The sequence below is a fragment of the Alnus glutinosa genome, chromosome 2 (genome assembly GCF_958979055.1).
Source record: "Alnus glutinosa chromosome 2, dhAlnGlut1.1, whole genome shotgun sequence".
NCBI classification, from domain to species: Eukaryota; Viridiplantae; Streptophyta; class Magnoliopsida; order Fagales; family Betulaceae; genus Alnus; species Alnus glutinosa.
The window spans coordinates 19,497,145-19,519,723 of record NC_084887.1 but is presented as its reverse complement, the minus strand read 5'-3'; the positions used below and the strand labels follow the sequence as shown (position 1 = coordinate 19,519,723).

General features: G+C 38.6%; 1 long non-coding RNA gene across 2 annotated transcripts; it reads right to left on the bottom strand.

Annotated features, from left to right (window-relative positions):
- Nucleotides 1-13,104: 13,104 nt before the first annotated feature.
- LOC133861535 (uncharacterized) lies at nucleotides 13,105-21,950 on the bottom strand. Of its 2 annotated transcripts, none has more exons than XR_009899030.1 (5): nucleotides 21,666-21,950; nucleotides 15,136-15,209; nucleotides 14,994-15,058; nucleotides 14,689-14,746; nucleotides 13,105-13,371 (listed from the first exon to the last, which is right to left on the bottom strand). It is a non-coding gene; the product is annotated as an uncharacterized LOC133861535 (long non-coding RNA). The 2 variants fall into 2 exon arrangements; XR_009899029.1 differs by having other exon boundaries at nucleotides 14,689-14,743.
- Nucleotides 21,951-22,579: the final 629 nt, after the last annotated feature.

Sequence of the window (22,579 nt, the reverse complement as noted above, 5' to 3'; positions counted from 1 at the left end):
AGAGAGGGGCTATTAAGAAGAGGAATGACGCCCCTCCCTCTTCGAGGCCTGTTACTAAGAAGAAGCCATTCAAAGGTTCCGAAGAAGTTCCCAAGGATGTCCCTTTGCGGAAGAAACAAAACATCCCTCTGGCTGCCTTGGGTGCAAGGAGAACTCCCCCCTCGGTTCCGTCATCTGGAATGAACGTTGAAGAGGGATCTACAAGTTTTCGGGGTTTCATTCCAGAAGTTTCTCCTTCGCCAGAAGCTAGCGCTGCTCCTTCCTTTGTTTTAAGAGATGAGTCTGGCTCCGAGGCCTCGTATCAGGGTGAACAGGGTGCAGAAACTTCTTTTGCGGAACCTCCTCTCGGAACTTCGACAGCGGATGCCTCGGAACCCGAGAGATTTGGAGAAGGAGATGAGACTGTTCCTGAGGCCCGAGACATACAAGTCACGCGCAGAGTGAAACATCCGGCCCGAAAGCGGAAGTTCACAGCCCAGGACCGAATTGCTGAGAAGCTCTTGGAGGCCGAGCGGATGTGGGGCAAGGTGTTATAAGACCTTCTGATGCCGAGGAAGTGCGTCAGGAGCCTGTTGCTTCGTGGGATGAATCTCTTGAAGAGATGGATGAAGAAGATAGCACCCCCCGAGCTGAGCCTCTTGTTGAGGAGTTTAAAGTCGAGGCTACTCCCCGAACTCCTTCCTCGGAACGTCCAGAGACTCCCCCACCTCCCGAGGAAAATCGTGAGCTGGGGCATAGCACCCCCCAAGCTCCATGTTCTGCAGCCGTACAACTTGAAACTCGCTGCGGAGTACTTGAGGTTGAAAATATTGAAGAATCTAGAACTTCTCGGGAAGTGGTTGACCAGGAGATGCCGGGCTTTGCTTCTGAAGTTCAGGGTGTAAGGCAACCCGAAGTGGCTCCTAATCTCGGAGTGCCTGAGGAGTCTTGGATCGACTCCGAGAACGTCATTCCTGAAGCAAGTGTGCTTCCCGAGTCTTCCACTAGGAGTGGGTCTCGTGTTGAGGCCAGCCCTTCTAGATTAAGATCTGATCGGTCCGAAGCGGCTCCGAGTGCAGGGGATGTACCTCCTGTGGGTCCTAGCTCCTCTTCTAGGGTCTCAGCTGGTTTCGAGGTTTTGGGCAGAGGCCTTCTGGGTCATCCAATGGAAGCTATAAAGAACCTGATTCCTGAGGGGTATCTGGGAAATGCAGGGGTGTCTTCTCCCGAGAAGATTGCTCAAGGCATTCTTATTTCTCATTATCAGGTAAGTTTCTGAAACCAGGCTTTTTCATTCTATCCGTATCTTAATTCTGACTTTGCTTACTTTTCTCTTTAGCTTCTTGTGAAGATGACCGCCCTTTGGCAGAAGTACGAAAATCGTCCTGTGCCCCCACCTGCTCCTGCTCCCGAAGTGCAAGCTCGCATCTCGGGCTTGGAGAATGAAGTTGCGGCACTGAAGGCCCTTCTTCAATCTAAGGACGAAGAACTCGCGTCTCGGGACTCGACTATATCCGAGATGCGTTCTGCCAATGCTCGTTTGAAGAAAGAAATTCTGGAGGCCAATGAACGGTACACACGTTCTGTTGCAAGTCTTTCTACCGAGCTGGATCGTGCAGATCAGTTGTCCCTTCGCTTGTCAGCCGTGCAAAACGAATGCTCCGAAGTGTGCAAAAATGCTATGAATGCCGAAGCTGAAAAGGACAAACTGAAAGATGAGGTTGAAAGACTTGAGGCCGAGAGAAATAAAGCTGTTAAGGCGCAGTATCACTCGGAGAGTCTCTTAATCAGGCTCAGGGCTAGATATGACACAGATCGGGCAAAGCTCAAGCGTTATCTGAAGCAGTTGAGCTATGCACCATACCTTCGGGATCAGAGTTGGGCTCGGGGTTGCCATTGGGGTTTCGAAAATTTTCTCAGAGCTGACGTCGTCATTGGAAAAAGAAGCGGTAAGATTTAAATGTTTGAACTGTTGAAAAGACGCGCCCTTCACAGTAGCAGGTACAGGTTGGCAGACGGAAAGTAATTCTCTTATTTCCATTTATTTCTGAAATCAGAGAATTAGGGGGGTAACTGTTAGGGATAAAATCAACCCTAGAGACACGTGGATTCAAAGACATCTCGGAGTTATGTCTCGGACATTTGTTCCGCCCAGCAAAGAAAGATCGTCTAGGTATAAAGACGTCTCGGACATATAAAGACGTCTCGGACATATAAAGACATCTCGGAGGTATAACTACGTCTCGGTCTTCACATTCCAGGCAACGGTATATCCCGAGATCTCGTAGTCTAGATGGAGCAAACATATCTCGGGTATTTGTGTCTCGATGTAATAACGCTTCGGGGTAATATCGCCTCGGGGTAATAACACCTAGGTGTAATATCGATTCAGCGTGACAACATCTCGGCCTTACACAAACCTGTTATGGTACGGCGATACCCCGAGATCTCCAAGTCGGAGTGAACATATCTCGGGTATCATCACCTCGGAGGTTGGTTGCAGTGTGCCGCAGTTGTCTTAGAATGCGATGAGGATAGAATCCCAGAAGATCAGGGATAAACCACAATTCCATAATTAATGGGATAAGATAGTTATTGATACGGGATAAGATAGTTATTGATACGGAATCAAGTTTAAAGAGGTACAAACGCAATCAACTTCGGACTCTACAATCCCATTCGAATTCCCTGAAGATATGGTTAAAGTTCAACTAAGCTAGGACTCCAACTCCTAATCCAACTAGGTGTTAAGAATTCTAGTAAGATTGCAAATCTGGTAAGACTGCAAGTCCAACCTATAAATACGATAGCCGCACCAGGTATGGAATCACGAATTCTCTAAGCTCTTGAGAGATTAAGATTAAGAATACTCTGCAGAGATTAAGATAATGGGAAGTAGTTTAAATCAATTTTCTGCAGAGTATTCTTAACCACATCCCATCATCAACCAATATAGAAGAAAAATGAATACCAGAATTGAGAAAGTGGTGGTTATGGACTTAATTTATATCATATCAATGAATTATTATTATTATTATTAAAAAAAATTAATTCACATAAAAAATCTTTACCAAACACACCCTATACTTATGAGTAATATTATACACTATATTTTTATCTCACAATTATTTTATAATACTGATGTGATAGTCTTAATCACCTATTGGATCAATCTTTGTAAAAACAAAAAAAAAGAAAAGAAAAAGTAATTGTTAAGTGCCTTTTCGGTACCTATGGTAGGAGTCATTATCAAACAGCAGCCTCGGTTTCAAAAAGTATTATAGGTTGTACCGGCCGTTGATTGAAATACCCACTTGATACTTCCTTCCAAGTTCCCTCCAATTTATTTTTATTTTTACAGAGATCTATGTCACCTCACGTAGGGGTGGGCAAATTATTCGCCTACCGTCTACCGACCGCTTACCAAACCGATTCACCATCGACCGCCTACTGACTAATTTTTTGTTCGGTAGTCGATATAAAATTTTGTTCTGAAAGCCGGTTCGGTAACCGAACCGAATCGCATTTTATTCTGACTGATCAACCAAACCGATATAAAACGAAACGACGTCGTTTTAGTTAGAACGAAATGTTTGATCTTTTTATTTTTATTATTTTTTTTTTCCCCTTAATAAATTCAAAATAACATCGTTTCATTACCCATGTTAACGATTTAACCGACCACCTATTAACCGCTTTACCGACTTAACCAATCGCCTATTAACCGCTTAACCGAAATAAATTCACCGACTGCATTCTGACAAAAGTTGGTTAACCGACCGAATTAACCGCCTACCGAACCGATGCTCACCCCTAACCTCACTCAAAATTGTGACATTTGTCCCATGTGCCCCATATTTTAGCCGAATCAGAATATTTTATGACGTGGCCATGTATCACAACATAGGGTGCAGCCCAAAAAAAAAATTACAAACTCCAAATCAATTCAAACCAACCCATTTATCAAATTTGTCTGCAAATGAAATATTTGTAAGATGTTTATTTGGTATGTAGCACTACTAAAAAAAAAATCAATAATTGATTGAAATTATCACATCACAATTATGTAATAATTATGAAATAAAAATATGATACGTAGCATTATTCTTACACGTTTTAGTGAAGAGCGACGTTTGAAAATTGTAGAAGATTTTGTAAGTAAGGATAGAAGTTCCTTATGTATCACTCTTGTATTCGCAAAAAATGAGATGACTTTTAAAATTATTATTTAATCAAAATTCAACCGTGATCAATCATAAAGATAATAGTGATTTTAAAAATCATCTTTTTTTTTTTTTTTAGAGAAAAAAAAAAAAAAAAAAAAAAAAAATTGTCGCATTGCTCGGATTTTTGGCTTTGGGTTGGTTTTGTCTTTGGTGCCCTCTTTTCAACGAATTTGCTGGATTCGTGATGCGCTTTTAACTCTTGAGACCGATGTAAAGCCTGAATTTATAGTGATATTGAAGAAATTATCTTCAGATCCGCACTGGAATTTGAATTCGGAATTGGAAATTTTTTATTATTAATTTTGTAATCGTCCAACAACTTTATTGAATGTGTGGTAAGATTCGTGGTGCGATTTTGACTCTTGAAATCGATGTAAGCCTGACTTTATGGCCACATCTATTCTGTATTATATCAAGTTGGAGCCAAAGAGGTAGAGATATACCTAAAGCAATATGGGTTGATTTAACTGTCGAGATTTAATTCAAAGTTTTTTTTTATGATAAAAAGAGTGAAATTAAATCTGAACCATTAAAAAAAAATATTACGAAAAAACATTCTGTATTTTTATTTTTATTTTTATTTTTACAGTACCTAAGCCAAATCCTAAATTTAGATTTGTTCCCGTACGTGATAAGTGCATAAAAAAACTGTATAGTTTTGTTCTTTGCCAGCAAAAGGATTGTTTCAATTTTAGTTTGTAAAATTACTCTTTAACACATCAGAATTGATAAGTAAATAAACTTAACCATATATATAATTTTATTCTATCCCCAAGTAATCTTACCACGCATACAAATAAAATTGTTTTACGATTATCTACGGTTGTCTTTATGTTACTCATACTCAACTTAATTAAACCTTAATCAAGCCATGGTTGTTTTGACCACGATCAAGAAGCTAAAAGATTGAGATGTGATGATAATACTGAAATGATTGTAGATGACGATTGAAGAAAGAAATCTCATATCACAAGAACAAGGAAACACAATGCGTATAATAAAACTGGAAAGCTGGGAAGACACCATATTATGGATAGAAACCCATTGGACTAGATTGTGTGCTACCGAATTGATTGTTCTATGTGTTGTTTTTGCATCCTCAGATTTAAAGCATAATAGAGCTCTATTATGGATGTTGGCAACAATCGAAACCTCTTTTCACTCATATCATTTCTAGCTAACTTTGATTCTCATTATTGTGGCGTTTAGATGGAGATAGTCTTTTAGGATTCTTGAGAATCCTAAAAAGATTCGAGATATCCGGTCTCCAAAGCTATTTGAGGTGCTCAACCTCTAATTCACAAATCACTAATCTGATTTACCCTACAATTAGACTATTGGGCCTTAAATACACATAGCCCTTAAGCTAAACTCTAATAATTAGAATGGGCTAAGCCCATTCAGCCCACTACTAAAATCCAGCCCATCCACTACTAATGGGACTATAATTTGTGACAATGGGTTTTGATTCAGTCATTTATGAATAGTGGGTATGTCTTGATCTATCTATTACAGTCTGATTATGAGTTTTATTTGTGCAAATTAGAATTTTCAGTAATAGGTTTTGTGTTTTGAAGTACTAGTGAGGGTTGTTAATGAGTACTAAATATTGTATGTTTGAACCTTTTAATTTGCATTAGCTAAACATTTAATTTTGTTATTTTTTATTAGTTTTGATGTTCTAGTGTTTTTGCATGTGATTGATAAAAAATGATAATATTTTGGTGAAATTGCAAATAAATTGAAAATTGCAAAAAAAAAAAAAAAAAAAAAAGCCAACACAAGTGAGGCCAATTCGTAGATGAAGTGAGAAAAGGCAAAAGTAAAAAAAGAAAAATATATATATATATATATAAGACAAAAGAGAGACATGTGACTCCACCGTAGAGACTTGCAGCACCTAGCAATAATACACATGCAATAATTAACCAAGAGAAACACATGCTGAACACGTGGACTTTGTGAAAGAAAAGAAGCAGCAAAGCCGTGATTGAAAAGAGGAGAAGAAAAAGAAGAAAAGCTTGCCCTTTAAGTGAAGAGAGTGATGAGAGGCGCCGAACTGCTGCTTCTGCAGGTCTGAAACTGAGGAAAAAGATAGAATAAAAAGGCAGAGGTTGGGGCTTAGTTTTCTTTGGGCAGCACGTAAAGTTGGGCGGGGCATTTAATTGGCAGATTCTTTTCTTCAAAAGGAAGGAAATCTCTTCCTCTATAAAAGCAATCCCACGTCCATTTAGGATCTCTCTCGGACTGTAGCTTAGTTACAGTAGCTTAGTTAGGAGTAGTTTTAGGATAGTTTTAGTTTTTAGGTGTAATTTTCTCTCTCGCACAGTAACGATAAGCAGCAGAGGAGAAGAAGAGGGGTTTTGTCCTTAATATTCAAGTTCTCTCTGTCTTATTTATTTTCATTTATTTTTTGTCATGTATTTTAATATTATGAGTGGCTAACTTCTTAACTAACGTTGAGGATGAAGCCTTGTTAATGAATTCTAGCAATTATTTTTTAGATTTGATTTTACCCAGAATAATGTTTAATTTAACTATTAAAATTGTTCTTGCTTCATATCAATTAATATATGATAAATTCTATATATGAGTTTAATCAGGTTTTTCTCACGATTTAAGATTTTTTTTTTGATTGAATGCTTGGTTTATATTGTTGATTTTAAAAGTTGATATTTATTGTGATTTGTTTTTTACAGATACAATAGATGATTTGATTTTAATTTCTTTTAAAAGCGAAGAAGAATATGCTTAAGATTTTTGTTAAGGATTTTAACGATGATATTTTCCATGGTAACTAGATTGATTTCTAAATTATCATGTAGAGTATGGGTAAAATCAATGATCAAGAATATATGTTGTTATGAATTAATGAGGTGGATTCCACAACTTTAGTTCTTTTTATCTGATAGTTTACTGCTTTTATTATTTATTTTGTTTTGATTAATTGCATGTTTGAATTTATTTTTATTTCTGAACAACCATATTTTTCTTGAATTAGATTATGATTTATTTAGTTTAGATTTGATTAGTTTTCCTACAATTATACAAGTCCCTGTGGGTTCAACCTCGCGCTTGCTAAACTATACTTCGGTATGGTTCGTGTGCTTGCGAGTACATTAAAATTTTACAACAATTGTGATAAAGGAGTAGGTGGAGGGGTTTACAAAAATGTCATGCACATAATACTCATCCCACTCTGCCCAACCAGCAATACTCGCCTTGTTCAACCCACCCTCGCAAAATCTGATACCTAGCAGATACTGCTCACTGTAGACAAGACTCGGGTAGGGTTTTTAAAACCTGCAGTATGTGGGTCCGGTTTCCGAATGGCCAATACCTAACCCGCGCCCACCCCTAATCGAGCGGCGCCAAAAGCTCACAATAGCCTATTGAGTTGTCGTGTGCCACTGCCAATTCTACCCCTTGGAGGTTTAAGAGATTTTAATTTCAAGGGTAAGAAGGATTTATTAAATTTTAAGAATAAGGAGCTAGTTTTGGTGAATTTAAAACATCTATTCTCTAAACTATGAAATTTTAGGGTAAACTCGAATAAATGATTTATTGTTGGGATAAGTAGGATTCGCAATCGTTTGAGTTACAGAGTTAAGGCATATTTATAAAGTTTTTGTGGTATTTTATTAGGCAAATATAAATCTTTAGGCTTCAATTTCAATTATTAAGGATCTTTGGCCAAATTATGAGATTTAATTCAAATAATTGATTGATGATTTTATTTCAAGCTATTATTTTACTAAGGAGGATTTAAAGGTACTGATGAATGGTTTTAATTTGACTAACAATGAATTTTGGAGGTTAATACGAATTTTGAATGCTTTGGGAATAGAACTTTTAATTTTTTCAAAAATTAAACTGAAATTACACTATACAAAAAATGAATTGAATCAACGATTGTAAAAAATGGAGACAACCACTTTCTTCACCAAATTTAGACAAAGAAAGATCTGAACTTTAGGTAGCTATTTTAATAGCCAAGGAAGTGGGAAAGAGAACTCTCGAGCCTCTCTCTCCTATTTCCGATAAATACCACATACATAGTATATACAATATATAACTAAACAATTGGAGACAATATTTTGACCAGTAAAGGTCAATGTCTTAAGACGAAACAACAGGTTTTTCTTATGACTAATGATTCACTATCACCTAAATATACAATTTTTCACCACATTGTCTATGTGGCAAGGTGGTCCCTCACCTTAATTTATTTTTAAAAAATAAAAAAACTCAAAAAGTAGTGGGGACTACCTTGCCATATAGACAAGGTGGTGAAAAATTGTATATTTGGGTGGCATTGAATCATTATTATTTTCTCAATGGATAATTGATTAACAATAACAGCAAAAAGCCTGTGCATACTACATTCACTAAACTAACATCATGTCCAGCGGTAAAGAAGGGAGAGCAAACAACTGTACGTTGTTTTCTTTTCTTTTTGGGAAAAATATAATTTAACCCTTTAAAGTATCAATCATTTTTTGGAAAGCCTTCTGAATTATCAAAACTTGAACTTTGGCCCTCCAAACTATCAAAACCTTTGAAAATGCCAATTTTGACGAAATATGCCCATAATACTACTGTTACGTGTCATTTTTCAATTAAAAATTTAAAAAAATTAAAATTTATATTTTTTTTAAAAAAAATTAAAACTAAAAAAAACCAAAATTTCATTTTTTTTTTTTTTTTTTTTTTTTTTTTTTTTTTTTTTTATAAAAATATTGCAATCGACTGGAGGACATACTGCTTCTTTCCAGCATCGTCATTGGGCATGATCCATGCCTGCAGCTCGGCAAACTTGTCCCCACCTCTCCGAATGAGGACATGGCTAATTTCTTATTCTTCGATGTCTATGATATTGATCTTCAAAAGGTTATGAACGATTTCAATCTGAATTTTGTTTTGTTACAAACGACGAGCAAGTCTATCATCGTTGTTTTAAGACTTTGATTGATTTCTGACGGGAAAATCAACGGCCGTGAGCTTGTTCGTCATTGTTCATATCCATTTTCCTCTCTGTGACTTTTTGGCATTCAAAACATTGCCCAATAGCTACCTAGAGCTTAAGGATCACAAGCTTTTTTAATTTTCTTTTGAATTTTTTGAATTATTTTTTTTATTTTTTAATTGAAAATGACACGTGGCAGGAGTATTATGAGGATATTTTGCCCAAAATGACATTTTTCAAAGGTTTTGATAGTTTGGAGGGTCAGAGTTTAAGCCTCGATAGTTTGAGAGGCTATTCGGAAAATAAAAAATAGTTTGGAAGGCTAAATTGTATTTTTCCCTTTCTTTTTGTTCTTTTTTTTTTCAATTAAAAAAAAAAATAGTCCCAATTTTTTTTTTTTTTTTTACATGTCCACACAAGAGGGGGAAAGAGGGGGGATTCGAACTAGTGACGTCCGCTTCATGAGGCGTGGTCTCCAGCTGATTGAGGTAACCCCTTGGAAACAGTCCCGACCTTTCTTACTCCTGGAAACCACTCTTCAATTATTTAACTCAAACTAGGCAGCACGAAAGCATATAATTAAGCTGATGCAAATACAAGAAAATGAATGTATCATAAACTCCACAGAAATTTCAACTTTTGTCCTTAATTTTGAAAAATAATTTGGCCAGGTACTTTTACCATCTCCATTAAGTCGGTTCCTAATCCTTCAATGGCAGCATCCATCTGCAATAAATAAGTCCAATGAAAATAGGTACGATAAATCAATACAACAAAATTAAAGGAACAAGAATAGTTTTATCAGTCCTCCAAACATAAAGAGAGAATCAATGCATTATCTCCCACCAATTTACACATAGAGGAACCATCTTCCAAACCTCTAAATTGTTGACTTCCAAACTGTCCTTTCCAACAAGCAAATGACCCACTCTATCCCGAAAGGACGGAATATCGATTCCCACAAGCCTCTAGCTACTTCGCAACGAAACAAAAGATGATCAATGTTGTCTCCACTCTTCTTACACATACAACACCGCTCCACCCCTATAATGTGTTTCTTTTTTAAAAGTTATTCATAGTTAGCATCTTCTCTAAAGTTGCCGTCCAAACAAAGAATGTCACTATCAAATGAGACTTATTTCTCCAAATGCTCTTCCAAGGAAAAGGTCATTGGGGGAATTAGTAAATTGTAAAAAGATCTAACATCAAAAACCTCCCTAGTGGAAGGAATCCAACAAATCTTATCCTTGCCACCTCGTCTCAAACTTAATAAATACAAGAGGATATAAATTGAGGTAATCGAATCCATCTCCCAATCATGCACTGACCTGATAAAGGTGATGCTAAATTGCACCGTGTCATTAGAGAATTGCAAATGATCTGCCATGGAGGCCTCCTTGAAAACAAGATATAATGCACAACTCCGAAAAGGCTACCTTCAACATTTGATTCTCACACTACAGATCATGCCAAAATTTGATCTTTGCACCATCACCTACCTCAAATCTAATCAATTTGGAAAAGCCTCCCCCACCACCGCCTAATATATTTCCACACCCCAACCCCATAAGGCCCAACAACCACATTAAAATATCACCACCCCTACATAATGTCATATTTAATACCTACAACCAATCTCTACAAAGCCTCTCTCTTCATGGCATAACGCCATAACCACTTCCCTAATAGAACTCAGTTAAAAAGAATCAAATTCCTAACCCCCAAACCACCTAAAGATAATGGGGTAAAAATCTTTGACCAGTTTGCTAGATGGACTCTAAACTCATCCCCGACACCACCCCACAAGAAATCCTACTAAAGTTTTCTAAACGATTAGCAACACCAACAAGGATGGGGAAAAGATACAAATAATAAGTGGGAAATTAAAAAGAGTGCTTGTAATCAAAGTGATCATGCCACCCTTAGAGACAAGTAGAGTTGCTTCCAACCAGCCAACGACGTTCCATTTTCTCAATAATACCATCCAATATTGATTTTTCCTTAAAGGAGATCCCAACAGAAGACCCAAATACTTCATAGGCAAAAAAGAAACCCTACAAGCCATGCCTTCAACATTTTCCACAGTACCAATAGGGATTAATTTTGATTTAGCCAAGTTAATTTTCAAACTTGACAGTTGACACAACTTCAAAGCATAAGATGAGACAAAAGCAAGTGACGAAGGTGGTCTAGATTTGCTTCACAAAAAGTCAAGGTATCGTCTGCAAATAAGAGTTGAGATAGAATGAGCACGCTAGTCATTATTTCTTGACCCCACCAAAAAACCTCATAAGATCCCCTATTCACCATCACGTATAATATTCTACTCGGGCCACGAGTATTGTTGAAGTAGCCAAAGGGAGTTCTAGTAATCAATATAGAGAAACGCACCATGGAAATAAAGTGAGCTCTCCACTCACACCTTCTCTTCCCTAAACCACATCTCCTTAACATATACGTCCATTTATTACTATCATAAAATGATTATCAAAAAAAAAAAAAAAATCATATGCAAGCAAAAAATTCCAATTGACATGATCATACGTTTTCTCAAAGTAGTAGAGGTGTAAACCCGGAGTCAGTTCCCGATTATTGGGTAATAACCAAAAATCAGCTTTGGGGTCCCCGATTTTTGATTTTCAACATGCGGCTCCGGAACCGAGTACCTCGATTAACCGGGGACCCCGGATATTCGGTTTTACCCGATTACCCAGGTAAAAACCGGTAATCCAGATCAGGTTGTATTTTTTTTAAAAGAAGAAGAAGAAGAAGAAGAAGAAGAAGAAGAAGAAGAAGAAGACGACGAGGTTTTTGGGCCTATTTTAAATATTGGGCCTACTTTTTAAAATTTTTGGGCTTTATTTAAACGGTTTTAACGCATTTTTTAAGGTATTGGAATTTCCTCTTTTTTAGAGGGTTATTACAGCTTGAGTAGACCTGTAATTTAACAAAAACATCCTGTAATTTAACAAATACATCACCATGGCCTCAAAGACTATGGATTTCATACAAACTAACAAACTAATGATAATCACTGATCCAACCAATCAACCTTTTAACTTAAGTACAGATGTAAAAGAAATTGAGTTAAGAACAAAGTTCTGACCAACTAAAACAATGTATCCAAGCATAATAGTTTATAAATCCTACATAGATGGTTATAGACCTTAGTGATATAAAACGATAAAGTTACAAAACTATGGAGAGAAAAGCATCACAAATATAAAATTTAGATGCTGATAATAAACAAGGGAACACAATTGCCAAACCAGCAACTTAGCAACTTGTGGGGAATCCGTAAGTTTGAATAATACAACATGACTTGTAAAGCAACATTCTGCTAATTTAAATTCAGCTACAAACCATGTGCTCCCAATTCAAAGTCTCTCAGCTCAAGAGTAAAACCTGAAAAATTTAAAATCAAAGTCACAAAGTGCAAAACTTTAACAATATCAATGTCACAACCTTTCCAGGGAGTAGGGGTAAAGGCTGAATCTTGAAGAAGAGAAGTTGAGTGGAGAGGAGTTGAGTTGAAGCTAAACTGCTAAGGACAGGTGGCAGCATTTCCAAGTTCCTGTGGTGAGAGATGCGGTCCAGCTGGAGGATTCTAGAAGGCTATGAAACGATGTGCTTATGCTATGCGGTATTTTTTGGGCTAAGGGGGAAAGTGCTGTTTAATGCCTTGTAGCCTGTCGTTTTAGTCAGTAAATTAGGAGTGTCGTTTTGTTTAGGGTTTTATGCATTTTGTAAGGGACAGTATAAAAGTCCCATCTATCAGTAGTGTGACAACCGTTTTTTTTTTTTTTTACGTAAAACAAGTCATCATAGTGGCACGACTACGTGTCGCTCAGCCAACATAGGCACATGTCCCATAACATGCACCTGATATACAGAGTTACATCTACAGAGGAATACATATGATACCATCAAAAGTAGTGGAAAAGCATAACTATAAATAAACCTGTTATCTATACAAAACTGAGTCATAACACAAGTTTATCTATTTAAGGTCTAAATACATAAACTATTACAAAAGAATGGTCCATACAAAATAATACGTGGCACATTCATCACAAGCCATATACAAAAGTACTCAAAATAAGGACACCATAGTCCTAACCCACTACGATTGTCGCTACGAGCTTCAATCGTAGTAACCCAAATAGTATGCTACTGGATCATCATCCGCCTCAGGAGTACCTGTAATCATAGGAATATCATCTACACGGTTGTGGTAGTATCCACATCTGCATAGGTGAAAGAATGAGTCCACCATCTCAATATAAAACATACTAAGACCTCAGTGATATAAAACTAATATAGTAAACACCGACTATTCAAAAAAATTAAGACATACTATATAGCTGTGAAAATATGTAGAAGTTTCAGTCTACTGCTTGGAAAATTCTACATATAGACCCCTCTATAATAATATTTTTCAACGGTGGCTCGGACATATGTGTACACGATCACTCCATCACAGATATCACGTCTACACATAAGTCTTAAGCAATAAAACATGGCATCTTACTCTTCCATACTAGCACATCATCCTTCAACAAAATACTCGCAACACTATCTCTAATCGTATTTCAGCTTCGTGCCTTGAATGTTAGTAGATCATGTGAGCACTAGAGTTAACCTCAATTATGCTAACATGTCTTTCCTGAAGAACAATAACAGTCAACCTTCTTACTAATAGACATGCCATTACTCGCACCTGGGCAGTCATGAATCCATGTACATTCAAGTTCAATGTATGACATCTTAACACATACGACTATCCGATAGAAATATACATAAGCATTTTTCATTTAAGACACTTATGCATACCTGTCTAGTAAAAGTTACTCATAACATACAAACATCACTCATAAAACAATGTTATACATGATATGCATGAAATTGGATCTACTGGGGCTAGGCTCCCCCACGATGTTGATAACTATTGTTTAACTGTGTTTACTGCTTTCTGTTACTGTTGTACTGCTGTTGTATGTATGCTCTATACTACATGCTCTATGTTCTGTGCCTGACCAGTATATGTTTCACTACTATATCATGCCGTAAAATCATACTGTTACTAAATCATGTTTCCTTAAAACTAATCAATCCAACATTTTATCAAACACTTTGAAATCATTAAAATCATAGTTTCTTCATAAAACATAAACAGTTTCAACATAACATATTCTCAAACAATTTGCATAATTTAAATCACAACCACAGCACACACTCAAACACTTTAAATCAATTCAACACATTTCACTCATGCGTCAATTCTTAAACATCATTGATATAATTTGAATATAATCGAAACTAATTAAATTATCGCAAAACATATAATCCATCATATGATCGGTTTAGTTTCATAAACAATATATATATATATATATATATATATATATATATATATATATATATATATATATATATATATATATATATATATATATATATATATATATATATATTACATATAAAAATATATATTTTCTTAGTGAGTAGAATACTCACCTTAGATCGCTTGTACTCCCAATATCAAAACGACACTAAGCTCAAGCATAAAGTGCTGCTAAAATACAATACGTTGCATTAATCAGCATTCTAATTAATAATCACACTAGGTGGCATTTTGAATAGCTCAAAAGCCACATTGCTAATTTACCCATAAAACTCTAAAATTCCTAAATATTTATCCATAATTCCTAATTAATTTAATAAACCCAATATTGCTAACCCATAAGCATTACTTAGGGTTAATCACAATAATATAACATTTTAACAAAATATTGAAAAACTAATGTCTATGAAAAACTTACCAAAAATTCGTAAAGCAAAGACCAAATGCTCGGGAAGCTCTTAGCAACTCCAAACCACACCAAACCTAGAGAAAACGCCAAGTTAGACTCATTTCTACAATATTTATTAAAAATCTCAAAAAATGCGAGTTTAGCGATTTACCTCAAAATGTTCGGTCAATACGTAGATCGGGCTTCGAGGATTACATTATCGAAGTCGGATCTAAGATTGGACGGCTGGATTTCAAGATATCACGGTTTTTAGGTGAAAAACTGTATAGAAATATGGAAGAAAAATCGAGCTGCCAAGAAGAAAAGGGTGTTCTGCCCTCTTTAAAACAGACCCCGTCCGAACGGGCATCATAAACCATCCAGACACGCATGAAATGAGGTGTTCGCCTCATGCAGAACAGGTACCGTCTGGACAGGTATTGTCTCCCGTCCGGACGCGCGTCCACTTGTGGACGTGCGCCCAAGAAGGGTCGTCCAGACGCCCACAACATTGAGTCCGGGCGTGCCATGTATACTTACATATTTTTACATCATTTTCTCATTTATTCAATTCCCAATTCCTTTTCTCTTATTTTTCTTTTATATAGCTTATTTCTTTGAACTATAAAATATTATTTGCGGGTTCTATTGTATTTTCCAGTCGTCAAATTAATTTTAGTGATTTATCTCATTAAATTTATTCTTAAAATGACAAATAACATTCGGGACATCACAAGTAGGAAGGGTTATCAGTTGAATTGTGATATTTTCTCTTGGAGGCTAGCAACCTCAAATTGTGCTGTGTTTATGTTCTTTTTCAGTTATATCCATTTCCACCGCAATTCTCATTCATCTTTCTTCTTAATTTTCCCTTAAATTCCCTAAAATCTCCAAAATAGTGAAGTGTTTGTTACAAATTGGTATTAGAGCTAGGTTCTTAGTCTATGAAAACAAGATCCCAAGCTATGGCTGAAGAAACATAGCAATTGCGAGACCTCCATTTGCACGGTCTAACGACTTTGGCAGAACAGCTGGAGACGAAGATCACTGACTTACAGCTGGAGATGCGGCAGATGTTTCAGTCGCTATTGAGTAACCAAGCTGGGACCAATGAAGGTCACCAAGACTTAGACAGGTAAGGCAACAATGCCCACTATTGTTTCAATGGAGGGGGATCCTCTTATCATGAAGGATCTACCTCTAACAATGGATTCAAACCCAAGACAGTCAGGTTGAAATTTTCGAAGTTCAAAGGTAAGGACCCAGAAACTTGGTGTTGCCCGGCGGATCAATTTTTTGACCACTATAGCACTCCTGATGCTTAGCAATTATTCATCTCCTCTTTCCATATGGAAGGTCGAGCTATGGTCTGGTTCTAGGAGCTTAAGGCTAGTAAGTGTGTCAGCAATTAGGAGGAATTTGTTTGGGCCATTCAGATCCGGTTCGGCATGGGGGCTTACAATGATCCAATGGATACCCTTTCCAAATTGAAGCAAGACGGCTCTCTAGAGGATTACAAGACTAGGTTTGATACCTTAACTCTAAAGGTTCAACGATTACCTGAGGAACATAAGCTGAGCTGCTTCTTGGGAGGGTTGAAGGACGAGATCCGGCTTTTGGTGCGCATGTTTAATCCCAAAAGCCTTGTGGATACTTATTCACTGGCTTGGATCCAGGAGGAATGTGTAGTGAATTCTGTAAGGATTTCCAGGATCGGGTGATGCTCTGCACAATTTTCTCAAACACATAGGGGCTTTTCTACTGACATACGCGTGGGGGTGGACAAGGGCAACAGGTTCCTTAACACTAGGGGTAACCAGCGAGCCCTGTATCAGCCTCATGCATTACATCCGACGGAGGTAGGACAAACGAGGACCGGGAGCAACCACCCAAGTCAAGCCTTGGTTCCAGTACAAAAAATCACACAGGACCAAATGGAGGAACGGAGGAGGAAAGGTCTATGCTACTCGCGAGACTCCAAATGGACTTGTGGCCACGTCTGCCTAGTACCTAAACTCTTCCTTATAAAAGTTGTGGACAAAGAGGAGGGCAAGGTAGTGATTGTAGAGCCACCGGGGGAGGAGGACCCATGAGAATTCTTCTTGGAAGTATTTCCTGAGATTTCATTAAATGCAATCACTGGAACCCCGAGTCCTAAAACCATAAGGATCGTTGGGTTTACCAAGACCAACTGAGTTGTTATCCTAATTGACAGTGGCAGCACCCATAATTTTGTTGACACAAGATTAGCTGCTACATTGGGGATTAATCCTATGGGGCAAGATGGGATTATGGTAAAAATTACCAATGGCCAAGAGATTGCTAGTCTGGGCAGAAGTCGGGAGTTGGAAGTTCACATGCAGGATCAAGTCTTTAGGACTGATCTGTTTATCCTACCCTTAGCTGGCTGTGATGCAATCTTGGGCATCTAGTGGCTCCGAACCCTAGGACCCATCCTATGGGACTTTACCGAACTAAAGATGGAGTTTCTCCATGAAGGGGTTAGTTGTACCTTGCAGGGGCTTAAACAGGGTCCTCCCATGAGTTGGGAAGAAGGTTATTCCTCCAAACTTCCTAAAAACGAGTAGAGGGGACTGTTGTTGCAGTTAGTTGGTCAACCTAGCAGCACCCCCACCTGAGACAGACATCCTCCTATAGTTATGGAACAACAATTGCAACCTGCACTCGTGGTAGCCATCCTTAGGGATTATGAAGATGTTTTTCAAGAGCCAAAGGGATTACCTCCCCACAGGGCTCAAGACCATTCTATCACACTGCATGAGGGGGCCCAACTAGTTTCAGTGCAACCTTACTGGTACCCATTCTACCAAAAGGAAGAGAGAGAAAATAGTCCAAGAGCTGCTGTACTCAAGGGTGATCCGACCTAGCCACAACCCATTTTCTTCTCCAGTTCTATTAGTAAGGAAGGCAGACGGCACATGGAGGATGTGCATGGACTACAGGGCTCTTAAAAAGGTAACCGTTAAGGATAAGTTTCCAATTCCGGTGGTGGACGAATTATTGGATGAACTATGGGGTGCACAAATTTTTTCTAAACTTGACTTGAGGTCCGGGTACCATCAAATCAGAGTGGTGGAAGCTGATGTTCCTAACACAGCTTTTAGGACTCATGCTGGCCACTATGAATTCTTGGTGATGCTCTATGGGCTTACCAATGCCCCTTCAACCTTCCAGAGCCTTATGAATACCATTTTTAAGCCCTTCTTGAGGAAGTTCATCTTGGTATTTTTTGATGACATCCTTATCTACAGCCCCAATATGGAACAACACTTGCTGCACCTCACCTAAACCCTAGACCTCTCGAGAGATCACCACTTATTTACCAAGATGACTAAATGCAGGTTCGGGTGTTTAGAAATGGAGTATTTGGGTCATGTAGTTTCTGCACAAGGAGTATGTGCTGACCCAGGAAGGATTCAAGCCATGGTGGACTGGCCTCACCCTAAAACCATTAAGGCCTTGATGGGTTTTCTGGGGTTGACAGGGTACTATTGAAAATTCATTAGGGGGTATGGTTCCATAGCTGCCCCATTGACCGCCATGCTAAAAAAGAACTCATGCTCCTGGACAAAACCAGCTCAGGAGGCATTCCAAGCTCTGAAGGTTGTTGTTACCCAAGCCCCGATCCTAGCCCTTCCAAACTTTGGTCAGCCCTTTCTCATAGAGTGTGATGCAAGTGGTATAGGCATTGGGGCAGTCCTTATGGAAGGCAACCGACCAATTGCCTTTCTCAGCAAGGCACTCAAGGGCAAGGCACTACACATGTCCACTTACGAGAATGAACTATTTGCCCTAGTTACAGCCATCCAAAAGTGGAGGCCCTACTTGTTGGGTCAGTCCTTTGTGGTCCGAACTGACCAACAAAGCTTAAAATTTCTACTGGAACAGAAGGTGGGAACCCTATCCTAGTAGAAATGGATAACAAAATTACTAGGGTACGACTTTGTGGTGGAGTACAAAAAGGGAGCTGAAAACAGGGTAGCTAATGCCCTGTCAAGAAATGAAGGTTGGGAGGAAGAGCTTTCACTTTCACTCCCTTCTATACCTACTGCTACGTGGGTGGAAGATTTAAAATAGCAATATGTGGAAGATGAGGAGCTCCACCAGCTGTTGGAAAAGTGGCAGAACAATAAATGGATACCCGCAGGTACTCTTTCCAAGATGGATTGTTACTCTACAAGCACAAGATCTTACTTGGGAAGTCGCCCCAAATCAAGAATTAGGTGCTACTGTATGTCCACAGTGACCCTTTTGTAGGGCACTCCGGGTATGACAGGACATTGTAAAGAGCCAAGAGAGATTTCTATTGGCAAGGCATGCGAAAGGAGATAATTTTTTTTTTTTTTTTTTTTTTTTTTTTTTTTTTTTTTTTTTTTTTTTTTTTTTTTTTATAAAAAAGTGTGATGTGTGCCAACAAAACAAGAATGAAGATATCTTGCCTCCGGGGTTACTACAAACCCTTCCTATCCCAACCGGGGTGTGGACAGACATCACAATGGACTTTATGGAGGGGCTCCCTCTATCCCAGGGCCATTCGATAATTCTAGTTGTGGTGGACCGGCTATCCAAAGGCAGCCACTTCATCTCTCTCTCTCTCTCTCTCTCTCTCTCTCTCTCACCCCTACACAGCGGCCAAGGTGGCCCAACTATTCATACAAAACATTTTGAAGCTGCATGGTATGCCCCAATCAATCATTTTTTATTGTGACCCTACTTTCACCAGTGCATTTTGGCACGAGTTGTTCTGCCTATAGTGTACCACCCTCAAGTTCACTACAAGCTACAATCCGCAGACATATGGGCAGACGGAGATCGTGAATAAATGCCTAAAGACCTACCTCCACTATTTTGTACAAGACAACCGTAAAACTTGGACCCAATGGCTACCCTAGGCTAAGTACTGCTAGAACACCTCTTGGCACTCTTCTATCAAAATGATTCCCTATAAGGCCATTAATGGTGTACCCCTACCTAGAATCTTGATCTATATTGTCGGTACTACCCGAGTGGAGGCGGTAGATGAAGTGCTCCTAAATCGGGAGCATATCCTCACCCTCCTCCAACAGAATATGAAGCATGCACAGCAAAGGATGAAACGATATGCGTCTACAGCGTACTGAAAGGGAATTGGAGTTAGGGCAGATGGTTTACCTACGGTTGCAGCCATACTGGCAATCAACAATGTCGTACCACTGCGCCCTTAAGCTCTCCCCCCGCTTCTATGGTCCATTCTGTGTCATCCACAAGGTCGAAAAGGTCACCTATGAACTGGATTTGCCACCGGAGGTGCGGATCCATCATGTCTTCCATGTCTCCCTGTTGAAGCCGAAACTAGGATCCTCATCTGTCGCCTTGCCTAAACTACCACCAGTGGATTCCAATGGTGTCCTACGCTCGGATCCAGTTGAGATCCTTACTCCCCGCTCTAGGCCAAAAAGCAATCGGGCCCTCATCGAACTGTTGGTCCATTGGGATGGCCAGAATGCCGACGACGCAACTTGGGAGGAATTCCACTCCCTCCGGGACGCCTACCCACACCTTGTGGGTAAGGGGTTTTGAATCGGGGGAGTATTGTCACAGCCTTTTAAGGGAGTAAGGGTAAAGGTTGAATCTTGAAGAAGAGAAGTCGAGTGGAGAGAAGGAGTTGAGTTGAAGCTGAACTGATAAGAACAAGTGGCAGCATTTCCGAGTTCCTGTGGTGAGAGATGCGGTCCAGCTGGAGGATTCTAGAAGGCTATGAAACGGTGTGCTTAAGTTATGCAGTGCATTTTGGGCTAAGGGAGAAAGTGTCGTTTAACGCCTTGTAGCCTGTCGTTTTAGTCAGTAAATTAGGAGTGTTGTTTTGTTCTATGAAACGGTGTGCTTAAGTTATGCGGTGCATTTTGGGCTAAGGGGGAAAGTGCCGTTTAATGTCTTGTAGCCTGTCTTTTTAGTCAGTAAATTAGGAGTGTTGTTTTCTTTAAGGGGTTTATGCGTTTTGTAAGGGACAGTATATAAGTCCCATCTATTTGTAGGAAGGGTTATTTGTTGAATTGTGAGATTTTCTCTTGGAGGCTGGCAACCTCGAATTGTGATGTGTTTATGTTCTTTTTCAGTTATATCCATTTCCACTGCAATTCTCATTCATCTTTCTTCTTAATTTTCCCTTAAATTCCCTAAAATATCCAAAACAGTGAAGTGTTTGTCACAATCAAGCATTACAACGGATTACAATCAAGCTTGAAGAAATGGATTAACTGATTAACAGGTTATCTTGTGTTCACAGACGAATGTCAAGAAAGCCTCTTTCCAATTTCCAAAATCCAAAATCTAAACCAAAATTAATAATGTCCAAGACACAGACCACATTGTACCAGATGACATATGATAGCATATAAAATACGAAATAATCTTGTCTCTCATCAGCATTTGTGTATGATGGGAATCAAAAGCTCTGAGACCTAATTTTATCTGCACAGGAACACTAGAAATCTCTAATAGAGTCAAAGAAACATGCGACTTACATTAATATAACATTAAATAATTATCAAGTGTCTGAACAAATTGTTAGTTCAATTGACAACATGCTCAGTACCTCCAAAACAAAATATTTAAAGAACACTAGAACAGATCTAAAAATGAACGAACAAATCTACAAAAAAAAAAAAAAAATCAAATCTAAAAAAATGAACCAGATCTAACCTAACCGTCTCTTTCTTTTGCTTCGTCTGCTTCATAAATCACCAAATCTGTAGAGAAATGTATGTGCTGTGTGTAGTGGAGTCGTGGGTGTGCAGTGGATTGGCGATGGCGTGAAGATTGAAGAAGAAGGCGAGTAGTGACGGCATGAAGAAGAAGGTAGAAGGCACGGTGTACTGGGACCTGGGTGTGAAGATTGAAGAAGAAGGCAACTTAGGCAGGGCCAGGGCGTGTCGGCGTGAGACTTGAGTGAAGATACAAGAAGAATGCTGAGGGAACTAGGGAAGGCAGGCGTCGTAGAATGTAGAGAATAAGAGAAAAGGATTAGGGCTGAGGGCAAAAGGTGGAAAGGACCAAAAGGTCCCTGTGTAGGCTGTGTGGCATAAGGGTGTAAAAGGGTATGGGGGTAATTTTCTTTTTTAAGTATATTAATTGGCACGGAGCCCGTTACCCAATTATAACCGGGGTTTTTGAAAACCAATACGCAGTTTTGGCTCCGGGTATCCGGTTACCCGATTATAAATAACCGGGTGCCAAACCGATTTTCCAGTTACCTGAAGCCAGTTATTGGCCGAATCTGGTTTTCCGACCGGTTATAACCGGTTCGGATTTGCACCCCTAGTTTACAAAGCACACCTAGTTTCCCTGATTCTACTGTCAAGGCCTTCATAGCAACAATGACTGGATCAAATATCTGTCTCCCTCTAATAAAAGCATTGAGTCTTAGGAATAACCTATTCCAAAACTACTTTCAGCCTGTTAGCTAGAATTTTGGAAACAATATTATAGATACCTCCAACTAGACTAATAGGACAAAAATCCGTAATATTCATTGCCCCGCTTTCGAAATAAGAGTGATAAAAGTTGCATTATGGATTCTCTCTGTAATGCCCTAAATTTGAACCAACAAATTCGTA